At 39.4% G+C, this 21740-nt stretch overlaps 2 protein-coding genes across 9 annotated transcripts in view; both read right to left on the bottom strand.

Annotated features, from left to right (window-relative positions):
- ACTRT3 (actin related protein T3) overlaps positions 1-21740 on the bottom strand; it is a 207212-nt gene that overhangs the window by 50393 nt on the left and 135079 nt on the right. The gene's annotated exons all lie outside the window — the stretch shown is intronic.
- MECOM (MDS1 and EVI1 complex locus) overlaps positions 1-21740 on the bottom strand; it is a 532091-nt gene that overhangs the window by 448840 nt on the left and 61511 nt on the right. The window contains exon 2 of one of the 8 annotated variants that reach the window (XM_073897575.1): positions 11444-11567. The exons of the other annotated variants lie outside the window; for them this stretch is intronic. The gene's annotated coding sequence lies outside the window, so the exon portion shown is untranslated. The remainder of the gene's footprint in view (positions 1-11443; positions 11568-21740) is intronic. 8 annotated transcript variants of the gene reach the window in all.

Raw genomic sequence — 21740 nt, 5'->3', positions numbered from 1 at the left:
CTGTTGTTTACCATCTAAATGATAGTTTTAGCTGAAGAACAAGTCAAAGTGAATGACTAAATTCAGTGTTGGGGATTATCAGTCAACATCAATAGATATGCATTTCTTAGTCAAATTAGGGTGAATAGTCAAATTTGCAGTGTGAGGAAGAATAATCAAAGCTGAAGCTTGGTACAAAGAAAGGAGGATTATTGTTTTCTAATGTTACTTTTGTTGTCATCAATATCAAGGGCTTAGACAATTAACTGCCATAAATTAAGGGCAGTCTAAATTACAAGACTTGCTCACTAACAAGTATAAAATAATTGCTTTTAAGAAACTGAAAAGTATACAATATGAACTGGAAATCACAAAATACAGGCTTTTTAAATTATTTTACTATCAATATTTTCCTGAAGCTCCGTTACCCAATAGAAATTAAAAACTCATCAGAACTATTGCAGTGATACAACTCAAGATATTTAAAGAAATAACCATGGAGCACAGTAATTTTTTTAGGCTTTCACACCTTTCCACACCACTTTTTTTTTTCTGGAGGGATATGGCCTTCTTTTTGTAGCTCTAACTTAAAGTGGTGCCTTTTAATTACACACAGGCTACTAAAGCAAGACATTATTTAAATGTAATTTTGTAACCTGTATACACAAACTCAAGCCTGTGGATGATGAAATGCTGCTAAAAATTATCCTTATCCAGTAAAATTTATTGCAGCGATGAAAATCTTGACATGTATTCCAAAGTTCAAATAAAACTTCAGCGTAATAGGGTAGCCTGAGTTGGACCAAAGTAAATAAGCAATTATTTAGAATAATTGTATGTGTGTGTTGCATGTATTTAACTTTCCAGAAGAAGTCAGTGAACCCACATTGTGGGGACCGCTGAATTAATTACGAGCGCACACAAAAGGGTACAAAGATCTCAATGGTCTCTTCAACGATCCCAGCACCCATCTGCCTGACACCCACCTGTCTGGTTGTGTTTTCCTTTGACCCCATATTACCGCCTCAATATTAACTTTCAGATTTGGGTAAAACCATTGCTGTTTCCCAGGATGTTTGCCTCCTACTAAACCCAGACCGAAGGGGAAGTGTGGAAAGCTCGCACCATCTTTTTCCTGAAATGTCGGAGCCGAGTCCCAGCTGCACAACATTGTATGTTAATAACCATTATTTAATTAACAGATGAAGAAGGCCTTTGGAGCCGCTCTGGCAGATTTTGAACTTGATCTTCTCTCATTTGATGTCCCGCAAGACCAGATAAATGGCGAGTCTCTCGAGAGTCTGCCGAGCCCCTTCAGAACAGCTGCACAGCCTCCTCTCCTCTCTGCAGCAGGTTTCTCACTTAAAAAAACACGCTTCATTACATCGCCTCTTACTTGAGCTGCAAGGGTCTATTCAAGGAAGATAAGCCTCTTAGAAATGAAGTAGCGTTGAATTTAGGTTTTGAGTGACAGCAGGAAGATTTATCCATTCAACAGACAATACCGCTTTCTCTGCATTAATCTAGGAGGCGGACAATGATCTGTTTTTAGGCCTCATCTCATCTCTTTCCCACAGCAGAAGGTGATTAGAGTTTGGGAGCCGGGGCCGTGAAAGAAAGCTCCAGTGCTATCTCTCCAGCCCTCCTGCTTCCTGACGCGGTGAGAGGGAGCCCCGAGGCCAAGGGCACCGATCACAGACTCACAGCAAGGGTAGGATGCTTCGATGCTTCACCGTTGGGAAAGCCACAGGCCACAGGTGAAGAAGGGCTGAGCCCCAGACCCCAAAGAGTAAACCATTACTGTGAACTTCCCAGAGAGACAAGAAAGCACAAAGCAGCCCTTCGGGAGCGAAAGCAAGCCTGTACATTCTTGCTGGTGGGGCCCAGATAAAAATGTTAGGGATCCTTTGACTCTACATGATATCCCACCGCTCTCCACAGGTAAGGTTCAGTTAAGTCCCAAATCAGCTGGTCTGCAAAGAGCGGCCTGGAAAGAAGGAGGTAAAGCGTGGGCTGGACAGGCATGGGCAGCGAGGCCACACAAAATCTAAGCGCGTGTTTACACGGCAGCCATCCCTTCCCACCTCTTATATCCGTCTTCTGCAACCCCATAGGGGCTTCCACAAGAATCCCCTGGCCCTGGTTATTAATTCCAAGTGTCCTTCTCTGCCAAGCCCTGGGCACGGAGCCCACAGTGAGCAACTTAACAGACTCACAAGTGACCCACAAGGATATTAAACTGGAGTCCAGCATCAGAATCCCGCTTTATAGGCCATGTCTGGCACTATCCTCAGTGTGGGAGGCTTGCCACTTTATTAGCAGAAGTCTGTGCTTACACTCTGTGGCACATAAATTGATGAATGGACTTTAGAGTCAATATGGTGGCTTAGAACCACGCTTCCGGTTTGGGACGTGTATATTTTTATTTGAGTTGCAAACATAAGGCTGCTGCCGTCACATCACAAAATCCAGAGATAGACCACTCACAACTGTGCTTTTTCCTTTAGCTCACCCTGAAGGTATCTAAATATCAAATATCTACAAATAAACACAGGAAATGAAAGGTTCATCCCCAGTTACCCTGAAAGTACCCCAGCATCAAACTAATCGAAGGTGGGCCCAAGAAGATTTATAACCAAGATTCTGGAAAGCAAGTACAAGGCGAAATGCTTTTGCATGGTACCTATTTTCCTGGAAAGGCAGTTCGCAGAGGCCAGGAGAGACTCTCATTCAAGTGTGAGTAATTAATTAAGTTAGTGAGTAAGTAAGCATAGTGAAAGTCATAGATATTACCACAGAATTAGATCAAGTTGTCCCAAATGACTTCTAAAGTTTAGAGCAGATTGTGTGTTCTCTAGAAATCAATATAGAGTCATCACATTTTGACATTTCCTATTGTTAAATTGTGTTTTGTTTTGTTTTGATTTTGCAAAATGTCATATTGACAACTAGAGACTTCTGTGACATTCACCCCCATGTGATGTTGCAAATACCTGTTTGTCAATGTTAAAGCTATCGTAGCCAGCCAAACATGGCGGCGCAGGATGTAATCCATGTTTTAAGGCTTCTGGGAACCCAAATCCAACACCAGTGTAGCATGAAGACAATTCTGAAGAGGAGGGAGGGGAACCCACCGCCCAGAGACCCCTTTGGAAATCTCACATAGCATGACAGTACAGTGGTTATGCTCCTTTGGTGGACAGTTCTTCAGAAAAGCAGGAATAATTCAAAACAAAACACAAAAGCAGCACCAAATCACTGTTCTTCTCATATTCTGAAACTGAGTCTCAGGAAAGATGGTTTTAGTCTTACTATCTCTGGGCCTCAGATTCCTTAAAATTCATCTCACAGCACTGGTATAGATACTGTTTCCACAATCAAAAGTTGACCTCCCAGGTGGCAAAAAAAAAAAAAAAAAACCAATTGCCTCCACATCAAACCCTACCTAATGGACCTAATCAGCACCTCCTCTGATAGTCTTTATTTTCTTCTTTCTTTCTTTTTCTTTCTTTCTTTCTTTCTTTCTGCCTTTTTTTTCCTTTTTAATTACTGAAGACTTCTGTTTTAGAGAAATCCCTAATTGCTTCATTTCAAGATGTTATGTTTAACCTCAGGAAATGGTGCTATAAGACCTGGCAAACAGCTTTCTGGTTGTTTCAATCAGTACCAGATTATGAAGTCCAGCCGAGTAAGAACCCTATTCATTTTCTTGCCCTGTCATCTTGATCTTATTTGAATGTCTGGGGAGCTGGAGGTGCTTAGCAGGCCCTGGGTTTCAGGAGTGGGGGTGGGAGCACCAGGGAGAGCTATGCGATGTGTTAGGGACACTGAAAGTTTTCATTTTGACTCCTTAATGAGAGCGACCTTTGACATGGGCTGATGAGTTCCATGCTTGTCCTGGTGTGCTTTTTGAAAACATTTGACACTGGTCACAGGTCTGACAGGGATATGACTAATGAAGTCGTGGTATAAAAATAATGGGCTGCAATTGCAAGTCATTTGCATGAAACCAAACTCCTTAAAAACTTGTCTCTGTTCACTTTCTGTTTTCTAAATGAGTCAATAATATGAATCAGATGGCTTGAAGGCAAGAGACTCCCAAATATTCCTTCTCTAAGTTTGGTAAATTAGTTGGCATTTGGTGCAATTTTTGTTGCCTTGAGGCCTGGTTTAAATTGGACTGTAGTTACTAAATTGCTAGGGCGATTGCAGAATGTGTAGGATAATACATAATACCTTGTTTTTCTTAAGCGTTTCGTCAGAGAGCTTCTTGTGAGGTCAAGGGACCCAGACAGCTCTTTGCAGGGAATATCAACTGGGAGTAAGGGCAGAAGAAATGGGAGGGGGGGGGCAAGCAGGGAAGTGTTGGGGGAGGAAAAAAAGAAGAGATAAAACAAAATCAAAACCAAAAAGAAGAAGGCAATATGAATTAAGGTCCAAAAATAAAAGGGAGAAAGACAGGAAAAACAGTGAAAGGGGGAGAACAGAAATATGAATGTGGAGTAGAGTCATGGGGAAATGGGAAATGGAAGGAAGCTTTCAAGGATGGAAGCCTGAAAGAAAAAACTGCCACTTCTAGTTTAGTGTATCCTATAAAACTGTGCACTATGTACCCTTACAGAGGGCTGAGCATCCACCAGACAACATTCGGGGCTTCAGAGGAGCCCACACCCTCAGACGATCCTCCCCGTCCTTTGCCTCTGCATCACCCAGCCCAACTCCCTGATGGTTCATCCTTTCTCCTGCGGCTCAGAATTCCCACCATCATGGAGAAGCTTTCAGTGAAACCCAGTCATCATTCAACCAGCTGTATCAGAGGCAGCAGCCAGGAGAGGCAAGTTCCTTTCTAGAGCCTTCCTGCTATTGTGGCTTGTCATTCGTGATTTAAACACTTGGGATTTTCTTTATGATTTGTCAGTTGCAGCACATCTATTTGGGGTGTCATTTTACTCACCTGGTATGTATGACAAAATTAAATATCACACGTCCCTAAACTTAAATAAAAAGAAATACAAATAATTTACAGATATACACATGCAGCGAAAGAACAAATGAACAAAAGAAAGGTTGCTTGGCACAGAGAAAAGTATACACACAAGCTCGGAAATGAACCAGCTCTGCTTGCTAACAAGCAACCTTGGGAAATTTTCTTAATCTCATTGAGCCTCAGTTTCTTTAATCACGAAGTGGAAGATTAAAAGATTATGTTTATAAAGTACTAGCATGTACTAGTATAAAGTACTGGCATGCCTTGAGTAGCTTGAATGAATGGATGAATGAATCAGTCAATCAATCAGTCAATCAAATAATCAGTGTAGTAGGAGTAGTAATACTCTTTTTGTGCCTGCCCTTCAAGAAAGTATTTCTCACCTTCTGTTGCTGCATAAAGCAATCAATAATAATTCTACTGCAGAACATGCAGGAATAGAACACACACATAATTCCATAAACTAAGCTTATTGCACTTACACATTCTACTCCCCAAAACTTGAAATCCAAATAACCAACAACTGACACATGTTCTCTCCCTCTCTCTGTCTCTCAAATTGACCATCATATTTCAGATCTCCACACACGTCCTAGATCAGTACATATCAGCCCCATCTCCTCTATTTATTCCTTCTAAAGATGTACAAACTGAGAATTAAGGTCCATAATTTTGGCTTCATAATATCTAAGATTAGCAAATATTTTAAAAATCAAATTTTTTGACAAATATGTTACCGTAGCCTAATTGTTTAAAAATTGATCAGTTATGGTTAGTTTTGGGGTCATTAGAATTGGCCAAATTCTGGCCACCTCGAACCCAACTTTTCTAGATATAGATGCATTTACTCTATGAATTCATGCTTAGCAGGTCAGTAAGTTAAATCGTATTCACTTTAGTATAATTTAATATCTTTAATATAATATTAGTGAGGCTCCCAAGCCCGTAAGCAAGTTTTGTTACTGGTTGCTGAAAAAAAGACATAGGAGATATTCTCATTCTAGAAAGCAAAGCTAACATTGAAAGACAACAATAAACTTCAGAATAAATTACAAAAAATTGAAGAGTTGGTTTTTGAGAAAGAAGATGTTTAATTGAGTCAGATTGAAGAACATGAATGGAAGTTTAGAGAAAGCCTAAGAAGGCTCAAAAGGATGAAGTCTGGGGACTTGAGCACACTTCCTGTTGAATTTGCATATGCCACTGGTAAACTGCTGTCTGTTTCTAAAGGAAGTGGGATTTAACAACTGGCAAAACATTCAGCAACTAAGAAGTCACTCTTTCTCTTAAAGTCAGTAATGCTGAGAGCCATGTGAAGTACTCCACGTAGCCCCGCATTTACATTTTAAAGAATGAAAATGAACTGAAATGAACAACTGTAAGAAGCACTAACAGAAGGAAAAATAGATTCTAAAAGGAAAAGACAAAAGAAATTCTAGCTTTTTCACCCCCAGGAAGGGATAAAGAACCAAGTGTGAAAGGATCTTACGAGCATGATGCTGACTGGTTATCCTCATTTCCATGGATTATCAAATAAGATGAAATGGGGGAAATGGACCAAAAATTTTTTTAAAAATCTTCTTGACAGTAATAAATACAAGAATGTTATTAAATACTAGAGGAGATGTCCAATAGGGGTTATAGGTTAGAAGTCTTAGAAGTCTTTTCAAAATAGGAGCAATGGCCATCTGTCTTGTATAGTTTGTGTCTTTACCTGCCTGGAGGCCAAATACTGAATCATTACCAAATGTATGGTTCTATTATCCCAGAGATTGATGTCATTACCCCTGAAGTTTAATGCATGGGAATGGAGTAGGTAATGGAATAGTGTTAAAAACTCAAGGATGGAAGCAGATGATGATAAAATATAAGGCTAGCATTTAATTTCTCCAAAACTCCACAGAAAATAATTCCATAAAAATAAATTTTTTGAAGTTCTATTTTATATTTTACTTATATGTATACATGATTCATCTCCTTTATTAAACCATAAGCTTCTTGAAGGCAAGAGACATATATATTCATCTTAGTTTCCCTTCCCAACCCCTTCCCTGCTCCCCCACACCCAGCACCCCCGCAGAGTCCCTAACACCAGGGCTGAGAGCCAGGTGTTATCATCAGACCTACAGTCACCTGTAAAGCTACACCTGCCAGTGTCCTGTGTGACTGGTTTGGTGCCTAGGCTCTAGAGGTTAACTATTGTGAATATCATCCCTACCCAACCCTTTTTGATAGTGAGACTTCATAAGAACAGGAAGTTTTCTCTGCTTTGTTCATTAATGAATCCACAACACCTAAAATAGTTTCTGGTACATGGTCAGTACTTAGAAAAATGAATGGTTGATATTCAATACATGTGTTGAGTGCAGTTTAGGAATATCATTTTTTTTAATTCTCCCAAACAGAAAAAAAACGTTAAGAACATTCTCAGGTGGTTTTGTATCCTTGTACGCAAACCCACACTAATTCAAACTTTTTTTGTCCCCCTTCTCCCTATTATATTCCCATGCAAGGATATGTACAATGAGCAATACACCATGGTATTTCCAAAGAGAAAATGTTTAAGTAAAACCAATAGTCCCACACAGAATAAGTACTTCAATTCCTATGTTTTTTTATGTTTTGATTTCAAAAATTTTCCAAGATCGGTCTAATCAGTAAGTAGTCTTAAAAATATATTGCCCTATCCATTTCTCAGCAAGTAAAGTAGGAGTGTGAATATTTGATCCCCAGGGGGAAGGCATTAAGAAAACCATAGAATTTTATAAATATACTATTTATTTTTTTAAATTTTGACATTATAAACCATACTGTGTATTTGAATTTCTCCTTTTATTTTTCTCATGCTCTTATATTTTAAGCATCCAATGCCAAAAACTAGTTTTCCATCTGGTTAGCATAATTTATTTATAGCCTTGGGCACAGATTTGCAATGTAATGTAAATAACAATACTATTTTGCATGGCTATTGTACCTCTGGAAACTCTTTACCAAGATTAATTTTCACAACCCTCCTTAAGGAATAGATGGACACTGATATTAGTAAGGCTCAGGCTAAAAACCTGGCTTGAAGAAGAGAACATTTGCAAGAAAGTTTTAATTTACCATTTTTCGATTCTACTTGTGTTTCACTAGAGCTCCAAAAAAGCACTGGCCTTGTAACATCCCCAAAGAACATACCATTTCAATTTAGATTCTTCTCTTAACCAGGCAGGAGGCTGAGTTCCATTTGTTTATCTGTTTTACTAGATCTCTATGTCTGCATCACACCAAAGCTCAATCTGACCAGTTACATTAAGTGGAAATACTCAGTTTGGTCAGTGCTTAAAGCATTACCAGCTGACAACACTCTCCGCACCCTGGGTTTTAAAAACAGCTTCTCGCTTATTAGGCACCAGCAGTTGTGTTTTGCTGTGGTTAAGCAGAAGAAATCAAAGCAGTGGTTGTGATCAACAGCATTTACTGAAGACTATATGCTTGTTCTTGGTCTAAGCACCTTATATGTACTAACTCATTTAACTTGCACAATAACCTCATAACACAAGTGCAATTATTTTCCCCTCCTTTACAAATATGGAAACTAGGGCAAAAGGAGGTTAGATATTTAATTGCCCAAAGCTCACAACCAGTAAAAGGTAGAGTCAGCGTTCCACAGCCCAAGACCAATATTTATTATCTATTTTTTTTGCCAGGCACTTAACACTACTTTGTCCAATTATTTCCTAGAGCAGAGGAATGACCATCCTGTATTTTAACTCAACAATGTTTACCAAAAACCTGGAATTGCCACCATCTTTCTGATAATCACTTCTCTTACCTCAAACAGTATGGGAAAAGCGTAGTACAGATATTTTTGACATTATTTTGTCATTATTATATGTGGCATGGATTCTGCCCAAGAGATGATGGCTCATTATCACATGTGAACCCACACACAGACACCCATCCACACTCAGTCACCTGTTGAATTGGTCAATTCAAACAACCAATCAGTGCGATGAGGTTGAGAAAATCAGTCACACCAGTTACCTGACACCTTGCAGAACAAAAAGAGAGAAGGGAAGACATCCAAATATTTGTTGCATCTCATTTTTAACTTTTTAATATCCTGTGCTGGAAACCCACAAAGACCCAACTCCAGAGCCTACGAAACATTGAGGAGGAAAATATAAGGACAACAGATCTAGCTTCTAATGCCACTCGCAGGCTGTTATCACTCTGCTTGCAAAGAATTACACTGCATACCATCATAGCCTTCTGCCTCATGGAATAAAGCCTTCCCGGCCCATCTCCTTGTCCTCTCTCTTTGAAAAATGCACTTTTCTATTTATTTACAAAGCCTATTTTTCACCTACCAGGAAAAATATCACATTTAAATGAATCCCAGTAGCCAAAATTAAATTCTGGCCTTAAAGTTCTAGCTTGGGAAGTAGCCAGGGATAAGTAATAAGCTCCATGCATTTCCAAATTAATTTGTTAATTTAAATGGCATAACAACTCAAAACTGTTGCTCTCCCAACCTTATTGTAGTTGCAGAAACCAGAAAAAAAATTATAAATGAATAGATATAAATGAACAGAAAAGATTCTTTATTTGTATTTGGCAAAATAAAATTAATAAAGACACCCAAATATGCTGAGAACCTTTCATCTTTGAAGTAGTTGCTGTATCTTCCATATAATATTACAGTTTTCAACATAAGCACTCATTTTATCAAACAGCAGAGTAAATAGCAACATAAAAACATGGAGCAGCTTGCTGGCTCATAGATAATGACTTCCCCAAGGCTGCAGTGGCTTATATACCTTTCTTTGGCAATTCCTTTTGGAATTTTTTTTTTCCATTTTTCCGTAGAGATTTTGCAGGAGATTTTTATTTTGTTTTGTTTTCATTCTTTCATGAGCTACAAAATTATGTGACTCTCCCCTTTCATGATTCCTCCCATTAAAAGTTCTGCCATCTTGTTAGGCACGTAAGTGACATGTTCACCAGAGTTCAGGGGTGAAGAGAACTGAATTTCAAAACCACACAATTTATGTGGAAATGAAGCACATTCCTCGCTTGTTTCTGTGTCAGACATATGGGAAGACTGTGTGTATAATAGGCTGTTTGATTTGTGTGATGGATTTTTTTTTTTTAAGCTTTCTGTAGAAAAAAAAAGTCACACTGATTTCTAGGCTCATCTATACTTCTTTTCCTGTATTTTATGTGGAAACATTTTAGAACTCACAGTTTCCATATTAGGTACATTTTCCACAGTTAATTAATCCTGCTTTCCCACATGACAAATGACCCTATCTCATAAAAGGGCACATTGGCAGGCAAGGATGGAGTCAAAGAAGGTATTCTTTGATATTTATACATGATATTTTTTCTTTTAATTTTAAAACACTGGACTCCCAGAGTAGAAAAGTACTGTACATGTTCTACAGAAAAGTAAATTTTGGCATCTTTTAGGTAAATTAAATGCATGAGTTCTTTTTTCTTTCTTTTAAGAACCACAATGCCCAATTAGAGGGGGGAAAAGTACAACGGCTCCATACCTAGATTTTTAGGTATGCCATATCTTGTGCTCTCAGCTATGAAAATTCGGAACGTAAACTCTAGTCAAATGGCCATGTGGTAGCATTTGAAATTGCCAATACAAATGGCCCTCCCTGGTTTTCCTCCAAAATCTCCAAGTTTGGGGGGGGGAGGGAAATAGACTCCATATTATTAACTTGCTGACTATTTTCTCTTTACTCAACATTAAATTAGGATGGAGGAGAAAGCCCCGGATGTCACCCTAGGCTGTCAGCTTCCCACAAAGACACAGGGCTTTCCTTGCCACATGAGAGCTAGAAAGATGAATGGCACTATGAGTCTTATCTGTAAGAAGTGACCTAAAAATCTCACTGATAGGCAATAGGCCAAATTTGGCCATCTCACATCTCTAGACTTCTCTAGAGACCAAGAAGTTACCATGCTAGCCTAGATTCCGCCCTCAGCTTTATGAGTCACTGGGAAGTCTGTGTTACCTCTCAGGGCCTCTGTTCCCTCATTCGTAAAATGATATGGATGGAAAAAAAACATTCTCTAATGGTCCCTCAGCTCTAGCATTTTATGATTCTATCTTATGCCATGTAATATGGCACTATTCTCCACTCTCTCCACTACCAACCTTCACTGATTTATTGCCCAAGAGCAAGTCGGTGTAGTGAACTCTGGGCTTAACCTGGCCTGTCTTGCATTAGTCAAACCAAGTTATTTCCCACCTTTATCACTGTGCTGCAATTCTGATGCATGTACCAAAAAAAAAAGAAATCTATCTATCCATCTCTTTGCTTAATTTATCCATCTATCTACCTACATTTAACATCTCTGTTTTAAAATACATTTTCTGAAGAAAAATTAAGGTTTTTAAGGCTGTTTCCCATGACTACCCTTGAAATCACTGCAACAGTTTTGCCATGAAAGACACAAATGTAGCCTACTTACAAGCCCCTGGTTGTTTAAAATCTGGACATTTCCTCTTGACCTTCTCTTTAATTCACCACTATCTCTTCTCAGTGTCTTTAAACTCAGAACTGTTCATCTCCACACTTTGCATTTGATTCTATACCTAGACCAGAGGCAGATAAACAATGGAATAAGAAGAAACTCATGCAGAGTTTGGTTTTGTCTCCTATTTATATAAACAAAGGCCAAAAAAGCCTCTAAGCAGGCATCAGTTTTTACCAATTTATCTTTCTACCATGACACATTTCTAGGAGAAAATCTATTAGCTTGATTTTAAAAAAAAGGGGGGGGTAGGAAGTCTGGGAAGACTGTCTTAGGCAGTGGAGTAAATACCAAGATGAATGAGAAAGGGAAAATAGGTTTAACAACAGCAACAACAACAACAAATACTTGGGGTTATTTGCTCTCCATTCGAAAGCGTCATAGCATTCTTGCCAATCAGTGAGCATACCTAGCATGATCTGCTCCCATGGAGGGATGGCTCATGCAGAATGTCCTTCCCTGGGTGGTTTCCAGAGAACGATTTGTTCAGAAGATGAGAAATGAAGAGTCAGAATAAGTTAGCAAGGATCTTTTTCTTTGAGATTCAGGCCTGTCTTGTACCTCTGAGAGATGGATTATTTTTTTCAGTCTGCTGTACCTCAGGCATTGTGTTAGGTCCATTCACATGCATTATTTCGTGGGATCTTCTGCACAATTCAGCAGTTGTGCTTCTTGGGATTTCCCTGTTGCATAAGGAAAAGCTGGGCTTTTGAAAGGCCACACGCAGCCACTTGACAGTGGACATGAAATAAGCTGCACATTCACATCATCGAGCTGCTACAGCAACAAAGAATATTTAATAGCTTTAAGCCAGAAGTAAGAAGATGCTTATGTGTCTGCCCAACATGGAATCAGTTTTTAGCTAAGACACTAAATCAGGAAGTTACTATTTCTTTTTTTTTAAGATTTTATTTACTTATTTGACACAGAGAGAGAAAGCACACAAGCAGGGGAGGCAGCAGGCAGAGGGAGAAGCAGGCTCCTCGCTGAGCAGGGAGCCCGATGTGGGGCTCGATCCCAGGACCCTGAGATCATGACCTGAGCCGAAGGCCCACGCTTAATTCACTGAGCCACCCAGGTGCCCTGGAAGTTACTATTTCTACTAAAGATGGGAAAACAATGCATCCCTGCCACCCCCACAGCATAGCATAATGCAGAATACAAGCAAGGACAACATCTCATAGCAGAACATTTGCTGAACTTATTAGAGAAACTGATCTGGTTTACGGTTGATAAAGATTCCCTAACCAACGTGAAATTGAGCAAATACCTCAGCACACATGGGGAGTTGTATGCTAACAAGATGGTCCGGTACAAGGATGCCAACCTCCTCGTACGGAATAGCAAAAGCCAAGAATGACATGGGATGCTATTTCACTAAGAATGAGAACGCTCTGGACCCCACCAGTACTGTGGCAACCCTCTTGGTCCTCTCATGGATTAGTGGGGAGAATCTGGAAATGAATAACAGAATCACTCAGTCCATCATTTATTACTTTGTTATATGTAATTATGCTTAAATTAACCACGTAGTAAACCTTATATTACTCCAGCTTCCAATGGAGCCTTCGTCACTCTAACTCAAGGAAATGTTGGCTTCATAAAACCAAGAGCAACCTCCTGCAGGCATTTTGCAGGCTGTGGACTGACAAATAACCCCGAATGATTGCTCACTCAAGAGTCCGAGGCACAAAATGGGCAGAAAAAATCAGGAGCACTGCTTAGCAAATGCCACCAAAGGTTCATTTCTCCTTGGGTTTTCTGTGCCATGTTATACATACACTTGTTTATAAAACAGGGAACAGCAAGTGGCCTCATTTGGCTAAGTCCAAAGCCTACACACTTTCTGCGACGTCACACTATTATGACATATAGCCATTAACCCGTGCTAATCGCCTATTTCACTTGAATGAACCAACACAATGATGCGTGGATTTGAGATGATCTCATACTAAAAACAAATAAAATAAAAGAGGAACCTGTTATAATATGTAAGGTTCCTTCTTACAAAGATTCAAAACCATGGGTCAAATAACATGCTGTCCAGCAACAATATGATAAAATTCTTTCCAGAAAGGAAAATTCCATTGAAAACAAGTACTTTCAATTTCCTAGCAGATGACCCATAACAACAGTATAGAGAATAATTTTCCATAACAAACACTCTTGCAAAACCAACGCTGTTGTTTCTCCTGGTCTCTGCCATTCCACCTTCATTTTCTAGAAACCAAGCAACTAAAGTGATGTGGCTGTTTACACTTCCAGAAGCAGAACAGAAAACTGAGGGACTTTGACTCACACCCTTTTGTTCTACTATCAACTGGCAGTTACCTTTCAATCATTCTTACTCCTCATCCTTCACAATGCAAACTTCAGAGTCACCCAGCCAGAAATGAACCCAAATAACTCCCAAACACTCCACTAGAAACCCAAACAAAACACAGGATAAAAAATCCTAGGGTGCCTGCTCTTCACAGAAACGTGCTAGCTCACCAGCAAAAATCTGGGCTTCGGTGCTGGGCTGTCCACAACTCCTAATGACCCGTGAGGCCGCCTCAGGTCCAGAAGACCTTCCTTTCTGGCTTTCACATCTTCTCCATCAGCCTACCACAGCCTATGTGGCTAACATTATCTTCCTTGCCCTTTCCCTTAAATCTGCTCCCTCCTCCCACCCACGCTGCCCTCCTCCATGATGTCCATCCTCTCCTCCCAGGCTCTCCGCTCCCCTCCGGGGTGACCCTCTCCCTGTCTTCTCTGGTTCCCCTATGTCCTTCCCCAGGGCCTGTCTGGGTCTGATCTTAACAGGTCACTCTATCCAAACACACTAGCTTTTTTTTGCCCTGAAATTCCAGACTTCTCACCACTTAGCCCCATAGAATGAAGAAGTTAAATTTCTCTAGTTCCCTCATTTATAATAGTCTTATCTACTCATCTGGATTAAAAGCCCATGTCTTAGAATTCCTTGGCACACCCTCCATCTCAGCCAGCGTTCTTAAAATCAGACAGCTGGTTTTTTTCACAAATTTTCCACAATTACATGTACACTAATTCTAGAAATCTACTATTTGGAAATTTCACTATAATTTTAAAATGTAAGTATCTCCTAATGTTCCTAAGCATAGAATTGATGGGGTCTGCTGACTAACCCTATCATGTGGATCTTTTCCCTACACCTCCACATTACCTCCTTAGTTTAATTCCTTCTCCCCTGCTCCCACCGCTTTCTGAGCTAACTCCAGTAGAGCACCCATCATACCTTGTTATATCAGGATCAGATTCACCTAGGAGTGAAAATGAAGGCTCCTGTTTAGAAGGCAGGGGTGAAGTATTACTCATCCTTGTACCCAGCCTCTCTCACTCACGTTATATAGACATACACATTATACATAAATATATATACATATGCTTCATTATATGCATGATGGGTACATATACATAATATGTATTTATGTACAGGCACATCATAGAATGTATCTCTGTACAGATACATAAAACGTGGTATATGTGTTTATATAAAGAACTTATTCTATATATATATGTATAAAACATTGGATATAGGGGTGCCTGGGTGGCTCAGCTGGTTAAGTGTCTACTTTCAGCTCAGGTCATGATCCCAGGGTTCTGGGATCAAGCCCCATGTCAGGCTCCCAGCTCAGCAGGGAGCCTGCTTCTCCCTCTCCCTCTGCCCCTCCCCCTGCCTGTTCTCTCTCTCTCTCTCTCTCTCTCTCTCTCTCTCTCTCTCACTTGCCTGCACTCTCTCTCTCTCTCAAATAAATAAAAAATAATCTTTAAAAAAACATTGGGTATATATGCATTTATTCATTTATAGCCATTAAATGTCAAATGACGAACATAGAGTGTCAAAGCTGGGGTAAAAAGACTCAGAAATAGTCTAGCCTCACCCTGCACTCTGTAGATGGGGAAAATCAGACTTAGGGAAATTAATTTTTTTCAAGACTTAACTTGGTAGAAACAGGATATAAGGTTTGTGAAGGAACTATCAAACTTTATCATAAATTCCACAGGAAAACAGCATAAAGATTTCCACTGGGGCAGAAAGAGATTGCAGCTGGACAAGAAAGCCGAAGGAGAAGATTTCCCAATAGAGCAACCATTTGGGGTTCGAGGCAAATATACCCTGCACAATGCAGATTGTCTACATATTGGAATAGTTTACTATGGCCCACAGCTACCAGCATGCAAATCTCCTTCGGTGTTAGTCCTAAAAATTCAGATTCCTCAGCTCACCAGAAAGCTACCTACTATGAATCTCTGTGCTAGGCCCACAAATCTGCATTTCCCCCAGGGTCCCCAGTTGAGTCTCTGCACAGCACAGTCTGAGAACCACTAACTATGTCCTATACAGAGCTGAGAGTGGAACCAGACATAAAAGCCTAGGCAGATGCTAACAGACTTGCAATTCTTGTCCCCAGGGAACCAATAAGAGAAAACTGGAAGTTGGTCATTGGTCATTAGGTTTAACCAAGGAATCCAATTCTTGTCACTAATTCTATACTCAAAAAAGCACTTCTCGCCTAAGTACCTCAAGACCCTCCACCAAATAAACGCCATTCTCTTGGAAACAGCTAGCTCTTTGCTCAAATTGAAGGGAAAAAAATCATATGTGGCTTTCTGGAGATGGCCTGGTACCCATTCTCTATATCGACCTTGAGCTGTGGCCTTCCTCCCTCTCCTCCCCTGCTCCCCACCTACCTCCCCCTCCTCCTTCTTCCCTTCCTCCCTCTCTTCCTCCCCTTCTTCCCAGTCTCCTCCTTCCCCTCCCCCTCCTTCTTTACCTTTTAGCTTCACCTTCTCTTCCCTAAAAATCTTGTCCCTGGAACTGTTCAGCATTACCTGGGAACTCATTTAAAATGTAAACTATGAGGCCCAACCTACAGAATCAGAAACTCTGTGGGTGGAGCCCGGCACTCTGGGTTTAGCAGGTCTTCCAGGCAATTCTGATGCAAACTGAAGTTTGAGAGCCATTGCCCTACAGAAATACGGACAGAAAAGGAGCTGTTCCCTGCCATTCTCCAGCCTGATCCTCCTCCTTGGGGAACTAGGAAGAGGTGAATTGCTGCCTAGCAAAGGAGACCCAAGCCCATCTGCCCCCACCAGTCCATCTGCAGGTAGTCACAGAATTGACTCCTAACAAAGCTTACCCTGAGTACCCAAGTTGCTACTCCATAAATATCAACTGATAATCATACCAACATATTAAAGAACAAGGCAATACAGCAGGCCAGGGCAGGAGGGCACACAAATCAACATAACACACAGCCTGGCTTTAAAAGTTATATCTATATTCTAATGTTAACGGAAGGGGAAGGAGTGGAGGGGAGGAATAGTTTAATTTAGCCAAAATTGTTTATTTTAAATGAATTGGTTGATTTAAATCCTACAACCCGTTTCTAAGCACTTGCTTTCAAATTAACTAGTTGTTTGAATGAAATGGTGAATTTCTTTTCCTTCCTGGAAGACAGGCTCATGTGGCTACCACCTGAAATCAATGATTAAAGAAATATTTAATAGTATCTGTCCATCATTAAATTATTGCTGTTAATTAAAACTCTAAAGGAAGCTTAGTTTTTTCTACTAATGGATATAGGGATTCCAGTGTTACAAGTTACATTTCTAAGCCAAAAAATGCACAAGGAAGTGAAGTATATGTAGAAAATTCATCTCTAAAGCACACTACCCACCAACAGCTACCTAATTTAGCAGAATATATTACCTCTATGCTTCATAAATCTTAATTAAAGCCGTTAGTTTTTCTATTATGTGATCAAGAAATGCCCCATTAAAGTTAAACAGTTTCTACAAGTAATTATACACATATACACTTTAAAAATTGTTTCACATATACTGGAAACGTTGTCTACTAAATCAAAAACTTGCAGAATTTCATTAATGCAAGATTTTTTTATCTCCCAAAAGTCAAATGTGTCCCAGAGGAACCAGTATACTCAATGCTGGCTTCTTATAATACAATTTAATGCTCACAAACACAACTAAAGTATTTAAACATTTACAGGGGTTGTCATAAATGCTTTTCTTATTTTTGATCAAATTCAACCTTACACTTAATACAGTTAACTGTACTTATTTAATTTAAAAACTTGAGATTCCAACCTCAAAAATTTATAACAATATAAATGCAGTTACTTGGCTATAGGATCCGTATACTATGGGGACTCCATTCTTCAATATGAAACACAAATGCCAAAACCAGAGAGGGGATATTTTAAAAAATAGACATTATTTTAAATAACTGTTGGCACGTTGAAGAAAAAGAACTTCAAAACCCAATTCAAAAATAGATCTCTTTTATTCATGCAGTCATTTCAATCAGACACTAGCTCACCAAGAAGAAGAAGAGCATAAAAAATGTTTTGTTTCTATGTTTCTGGTGTTTTGAAAAATAATACGAGATAAATTGATAAACCGGATCATTGAAAGCATTGTTAGTCAGGTGTTCTAGCCATCTGAACTTAATAATTGGATGGAAAATACTATTGAGAATTTCCCCATTTTTTCAGGAGGTGCAATTACTTTAATACATTATGATGTTCCATGGAACTCCGTAATATTATGCTTCTGAAAGCTGAGCAAGTTTAGCCTTTGGAAACAGCGTCACAGGCCTCAGGAAAAAAAAAAAAGGCACTTGGGTGCAAACTGTTGTGCCAAGAGCTTACCATCCTAGGGCATACTGATGAGCACAGGTACAGAACGGGGCGGGGGGGTGCCGAGACACAGCCTTGGCGCAGGCATTGATGGATGACCCTTGATCCCACAGAATGTAATATCTCTCAGGGCTGAGAGTGCATTATTAATTGAAATCCTTGTTTAGTTCCTCCGTGTAGACCACTATATAATTGCATCTCTACCTTGAAAACTATTTTCAGCAGAATTCGGAATGAGGAAAGTATCTTCAAAATGTGAAGCCAGAAAACCTATTTCATTTACATGTGATTATATTGCAACGGACATACTAGGGAGGCACTGAATCGTTACACCCATTACCACGGACAGAGCACAAAATAGATGCAGGTAGATTACCCCAGAGCACAGAGACAATTAAAATGCCATTTGACATGAAATTAAAAGCCCCAAGATTAAAAACTAAAAACAACTGTTAAATAAAATTAATTAGTGTTTGTGCCTAGCGACAAATGTAAATGACCACAGTGTACTCTGATATTAAATAGAAACTTTCCAATATAGATTTCTTATAGTTACAAATACCTCAGTTTAATGAAATGCCTCTTCTTTTGTGACTGTATTTTATGAATATAAATTGGACTAGTGAAACACATTAGCATTTTTTCTTATTCAAGTAGAGCATATCAAATCACACTAGTTTAAAAAGAAAATGTTTCCCAGGAAAATGAAAGTTTTGTGTGGGAGACGGGGGGGTTGGGGAGGGGGCACCCCAGCTAAGGTAAAGGAAAGATTAAATATCTCACTGAATGTCAGCCTGACAGGGAGAAGTAACATCCCTGACAATCTCAATTTTATCAAAGTGTAAGATGAAGTAAAATAGAAGACGGGGATGTGTTAGGAGATGTCTAACATAGGCTTAGAAAAATAGATGCAGTAATGATCCCATCCACTAATAACCTAGATAAGGAGCCTAGTGGGGAACTTAACAACCAGTCACACTAAATGACAGAGCAGAGGGCAAAGAGGTGTGGAAACTGAGAAGATAGACTTCCAAGTCTTTTCCTGAAAGTGCTTAGATTTTGAGGAGAGTCCAATATTGCCTGACAAAAGGGTCTTTGTGCAACAACACCAGGGAGGTGAAGGAGACCCGCTCAGGAAAACCAATGAAGACAGGCTGAGCCTTGTACACAGGATCCGTGGAGAACTTTGAATCACATGGTCTGCAGAAAGGACAATGCCTATACTGCTAAATGCATGACCACCATATTCAGGCAGTATCTGAGTGGCCACAGACTAGATGTCTTTAAAGAATCGTGCTGGGTTTTTTTTCTTCCAAAACTATAACAAGCAAATACACAGACTGCGACTTCAAACCGCGTTACTAGTCTTAGACTGATCCGCAGACATCTGACCACTCTGAGTGACTTGATTGCCCCCTCCCCCAAACCATGATCCCTCTGATGGGCAGGGGCTCTGATTCTGAGTTCCTAATGAAGCTAGCAAAACAGCCCAGGAGGCTCTGTCTGCACATACGGCCCTTAACACCCTGAAGTTCCAATCCCAGAAAGATGAAATAGGAGCCTGTCATTATTAAAGGAAGCCTAGAGACGCACAGAGAGAGGCTAGCAATTTTAAGTAGAGAAATACCCACTAACCATGGGTGGTGGTCCATGGTTTATCCAAATCCAGGATATCTACAGACACTTAGGCTGGAAATGTAGCAAACTCATCAGATCATCGGTGTTTCCAGTTCTAGCCAGAGTTGCCAAAGTTCTTGCCCTTGCAGGAAACCATAAATAAGAGAAAAACACCCAGTATTAACTTTTCCGGAACTTCAAACTATGGTTGCCTGGTTGGTTTCACTAGGATAAAAACATAAAAATGTTCTTGGTTAAGGGACAAAGAGTTTATTTTTCTCCTTCACCAGTCCTAATTGCCAGGCTACCAATCTGAAAATAATTGAAGTGTTTAAAAGTATCCAACAAAGCAAACAACATCCTTGAATCAACTTTAAAACTGGATGCTAACTTTAAAGTAGAATTAGATGCAATTTTATCTGAAATGGCATCTTTTCAGCTACAATTCCCATCATATGAAATAAACACCAAGTTATAAAACTGTCCAAAATTTTCTTAAAAATATTCATCTGCCAGTAAAATAAAGGAAAAAGGTTCATTCTCATACAAGAATCAAAAGAGAATGTAGGGGGAGGGATGGATAAGGGTGGAATAAAAAGTATCTTCCGGGGCCAAAATAGCCTCACGTCAGAGACAGAAGTATGGTTTTGAATTCTACCTCCACCTTGAACTAGCCACAGAGTTGCAGATTCATCATCCATAAAAGGGAGGTAAGGATATTCTTCATCAGAGTATAGTATGGAAAACAGTTCACACAGTGGCTGGTACATAATATTCTTAATAAGTATTATCTACTGACATTCTTATCATGAGTTAGCTAGCAAAGAGAAGGGTCTTAAGAAAATAGGAGACAAAACAATGAATCATGGAACACTACATCAAAAACTAATGACGTAACGTATGGTGATTAACATAACATAATATTTTAAAAAATGAAAAAAAAAAGAAAATAGGAGACAGAAATATATCCAAATGAGCCAGATGGGAAAGGAAGTGTGAGAATAAAGGCCAAAGGAGAAAGAAGGGAGAAGTTTTGGGAACATCACAGTTTAGCCTATGATTTAATGAATGTGGTATGTGACGGCCTGATAATGTCAGTGGTGATGGGTATGTAGCTTTAGAAACAGGTTATATCAAATTCTTGCATTTGGCCTGATGGACATGAACATATAAATTCATATTCTACTTCCATCATTGAGGGCACTAATAAGACTGTTAAACCTGGCCCTCACCCTTTAAATGTAATTTTACCCAAGTGAAACACAAGTGAGCTACAATCAATAGTGGAGAACCCTGTAGGCATCTAGGGAAGCCACAGTTACAGTGTGTCCCATGGAATCTGCTCATAAAAAATGCACTATAAGAACAGGCTATTACAGGCTTAACTTCTAAGCAGGAATAGGGTGGCTCCCAGTATACACTTCATGAAGACGTTCCATTATATGAACAATCAATTCTCTCATTGGCAATGATGGAGAAATGGCTTACTTGAGGAAATACTCTATTACATATAAATTAGCAATTTGAAAGAAAGAGAGAGAGAAAGGGAGGAAGGGAGGAAGGAAGGAAGGAAGGAAGGAAGGAAGGAAGGAAGGAGGGAAGGAAAGAAGGAAGGAAGGGAGAGAAACTATCAAATACACTTGACACCACAACATGATAAATATTGTTGATTGTAATTTAATCATCCCTTGATCATTCAAACAGAAATTTAGGAATTTGCAAACCTCTACATCACTATGATTTTCTCTGTCTTAAAGACATAGAAACCTTCCAACTAAAAGACAATCATAATTAACACAATGCCATTTGAGAGTTTATTTTATAGTTAAATAATATTCGGCACAACTACCTCTTGATTTACAATAAAACGAAATAAAAATTGAGATTTAACATAAACTCATAGCAAATTAGAAATGCCGATCGAGGGATTAAAA

The sequence above is a fragment of the Callorhinus ursinus genome, unplaced genomic scaffold (assembly GCF_003265705.2).
Source record: "Callorhinus ursinus isolate GAN/ISIS: 27379988/994484 unplaced genomic scaffold, GSC_fseal_2.0 scaffold1, whole genome shotgun sequence".
NCBI lineage: Eukaryota > Metazoa > Chordata > Mammalia > Carnivora > Otariidae > Callorhinus > Callorhinus ursinus.
Note: the sequence above shows the minus strand (reverse complement) of the source record. Positions and strands in the feature narration are given on the sequence as shown.